The sequence below is a fragment of the Tauraco erythrolophus genome, chromosome 1, assembly GCF_009769465.1.
Source record: "Tauraco erythrolophus isolate bTauEry1 chromosome 1, bTauEry1.pri, whole genome shotgun sequence".
In the NCBI taxonomy this organism is placed as follows: Eukaryota; Metazoa; Chordata; class Aves; order Musophagiformes; family Musophagidae; genus Tauraco; species Tauraco erythrolophus.
Window position 1 is genome coordinate 12,183,563 of NC_141465.1, and position 3,847 is coordinate 12,187,409.

A 3,847-nucleotide genomic window follows, 5' to 3' on the forward strand; every position below is an offset into this window, starting at 1 on the left:
ATTTCCCGCCGCCGCCATGTTGATACCAACAGCCACTGCAAGGGAGCGGCCGCCAGCTCCGCGGGGCGGGGCGGGCGGGAGGCAGCGCCGGCGCTCCCCTCCTTTCCCGGACAGGGACGGGGGAGGAGCCGCCGGTGGGTGTTCCTCGGCGACGGGCCCCGGAGCGTCGGGGTTGGGGCGGAGCGGAGCGGAGTCTGGCTGCTGTAGCACCTCCGAGAGAACTGGGGGGAATCGCAGACGGGCAAACGCTTCGGCGGGAACCTCCGGCTGCAAAGCTCATGTGCGCCAGAGACAGTGCAGAAAGTCAGGGAAGGAGGTTTTTCGGCAGGGGAGGCGAACGTGCCTGGGGCTTGCTGAGTTGCCAGCCCCCCGGCTCTGGAAGGCAGCCTGAGGCCGGAGCTGGCGCAGGTTGGCACGTGCGCCCGCAGCGCTCCTTTTTCCCTGGCCGGGGGGTGCCTGTCTCGTGCCCGGCAGCCTTTGGGAGCCCTTTGGTGTGGGGCTGAGGGCGGGCAGCCGGCAGGAGCCCGCCGTGCCCGCGGCTCCCTGGGGAAGAAAGAGAAAGAGGGCGAAAAGCGTGCCGGCTGCGGCTGCTGCCCCGCGAAGGGTGAGGAAGGAGGAAAGGCCAGGCGGTCCGTGCGGGGGGCCGGGATCCCCCGGGCGGGGGCCCGCGGTGGCAAAAGGCGCAGCGGGACCCGAACTCGCAACCCTTGGGCTCAGCGTCACGCGACCTGGCCCCTCCCCCACTGGCGATCCCGCTGGCCGGGCCCGCACGGCGCCGCCTACAGGCCGCACACCGCCCTGCGCCCGGACGCGCGCCCCCGCGCCCTGCGCGCCCTTTCGCCTCCGACGCGCGCCCCCGCGCCCTGCGCGCCCCCGCCGCCCGCTCCCGCCCCGCCTGCCCCCACGCCCCGCCGCCGCGGACGCTCGCCTTCCTCCACGCTTCCTTCCACGCTGCTTCCCCGACGGACACCACCTCCTGCTGCTCACACACACCTGCTCGCCGCCTCCCCAAACTCGCACACCTGGCCCGTGCCCACCCACCACTCAGCCTGGCACGCAAAGGCACCGTGCCCGGACGAATTCTTGATGAAGCGAGGGCAGGAGCTGGCCCCTTCCGCCTGGGGCGCCCCGACGGTGGCTTTACTCTTGCTTCTCAGCCCTTTCCAGCACTCAGGTCCAACACCGTTGCACCTCTCACTGCTCCACATGCACACACGCTCACACATACCTTTTTGGGATGTTGGAATGTAACTGCTGAACTGTGAAGCTTTCAACTTACATTCTCGAAACTGATGCATAGATTTCTTCCAATGTACAGGGCCTGCTAAGCGCTGTGGGACGTGTATGTAACCTCTTTTTGTTATTCTGTTAACAATATACATTCCTGTAAATCACAGCTCAATATCGTGAATGAGTTTCTTTGCATTCTGGGTCCTTGCTACCTCTTTTGAATCCTTGATTGTTGGCACGCCCTGTGCTTCAGCTGACTGCCTCTGAGGTATCGCCTGAGAAGTCACGGGAGCGTGGGCATGGATGCACCCTTGCGTCTCAATGCAGCATCTGGAGCTGCAGCCGCCTCCGCCGCGTTGTCCGTCTGAGTTCAATGCACGGCTCCCAGCTTTAACCAGAGCAACTGCCAGCAAAAAAGCACCGCAGCTCAGCCTCTCGTCTCCATTGGCTTTGAGTAATCGTCTATTCAGCCATCAGGAATCACGCAGTTGGGCTCCTGAGGCACCGCCTGGGATCCCCCGTCCCTCGTCCTTTTCCTAAGGTTGAACATCAGCCTGACTGACTGAGCAGCAGGGGACTGCTGGGAGTCTCTCTTCAGAAAGCCCGTAGTGTTCCGCGCTGTTAAACACCAGGCTGCTGGAGTTGGGATGTCTCAGCACAGCAGCCACTCGGTCTGACCCGAGCGGCAACCAGCTACCAGGCAGGCTGCTGAATTGTGCGAGGAGACACATCGGCATCTGTGCTTCTACACAGCGAGGATTGATTTTTTTCTCTCCAATGGTAGCATTTTTCATGGAAAACTACTTTTGTTGCAATTCATGATTTTTGGACACATATGTTAGTATTTTTGGCAATGCCAAAATTATTTAATATTCCTAGTTTTTGTCTCCTTCATGCTACAAGTACCAGTTCAGCCTGGCAACAAAACCTGTTAGCTCTGCTAAATTCATAATGAAGTGCAAAGCACTGAAGCATCTAACAGCCCTTTAACAAATCATAATGTGAAAGACACATAGTGAGAAAGAAATCCAACTGGTATTACCCATCAAAAGACATAAATAATTTGTGATAGATATTAAACAAGCACACAGTCAACGTAAATGTCTTCCTCAAGTTTTCAAATGGAGAGGGCATTGGTACTAGGGACCGGCAGAATCAGGACATAGGTTCCAATTCTGGCTTGGGTTGCTAATTGCAGGCTACCTTCAGAACAAATATATACATTAAGTATTCAAAGTGAGGGGAAGATTAAAGCAAATTCTTACATTAAAAAACAAATAAAAAACCCATACATATTACAATACAGAGATAATGGCAGTGGCAAATGAAATGTGGTAAGCATTCTCATATGTACACTACCTATTAAAAAAAAAAAGGATGTGTTCATACTGATATACATGTAGAACTTGCACTCCTCTTGTATTCTGCCAGAACCATTCATCAATGTTAGAAATATTTCAAACCGTTTTCATGTTCTTGATTAATTCTTTATGGCATGGATTTAACATAGCCTTTCGGTTTTCATTTAGATTATTCCAAACTACAGGATAATACTCATATTTCTTGACATAGCTGAAATATTATCCACTTATCCAACAATGAGGTAACACGAATAATGAATAAAATAACAGTTTAGAGCTTGAACAGAGTTTAGAGGCTTTTAGGCATCCTGTGATGCCAACAGAATTTTTATTGTGTCATTTTTATCAACATATATCAGTTCTGCCATAAACTTCTGCTTTATGCACATTCACTGATTGTGTTTGTATTGCTGCTTTCTAACAGACTGTTCATTTTAGCAGCAGACATCTTGAACAGTTTGCTGACTAAAAAACCAAACCACACATATATGCACACAGACACCCCCTCCTCCCCCCATATGTATGTGTATGTATGCATGTGTCTGTTATAAAAATTAATTATTTTATTGCTGAACAAATAGATACAGTAGCTTGTAGAGGAGCTACAATAGTGTTGATAACACCTCCCTGTTTTGGCTGCTGCTGAGCCGTGCCCACAAAGTCTTGAGGTTGTCTCTACTCTCGCAGCGAACAGGCTGGAGGTGTGCAAGATGCTGGGAGGGGACAGAGCCAGGACAGCGGACTTGGATTGACCAAAGGGCTATCCCACCCCATTGGTGGGGGGACGTTCGTGGTTACGGCATTTGTCTTCTCAAGAAGCCATTACGTGGGCTCAGGCCTGCTTCCAAGAAGAGGTGGCTAAACATCTGCCTCCTGATGGAAAGCAGTGACTAAACTCCTTCTTTGCTTTGCTTCAATGCACAACTTGGCTTCACCTGTTAAAGTGTCTTTTATCTTGATCCAGGAGTTTCCTCATGTTTACTCTTCATGTTCTCTTCCTCCCTGCCTGTCCAGCTAAGGGAGGGAGGGAGCGACCTGCTGGGTGGGTGCGTAGCTGCTGGCCACGGTCGACCTACCACATTCTAGAAAGCTCATGGCTGAATCTGACCCTTTAAAAAAACCCCAATCAATCTCCCCTCCGCCATCAAGATATTATTTCAGTCTATTATTTTAGTAAGCCAAAACAATCTGACTGAAAAATTTCAAGATCAGAACTCTTATTTCGCATTCTTGGCAAAACCTTGTAAAAGGAAAAT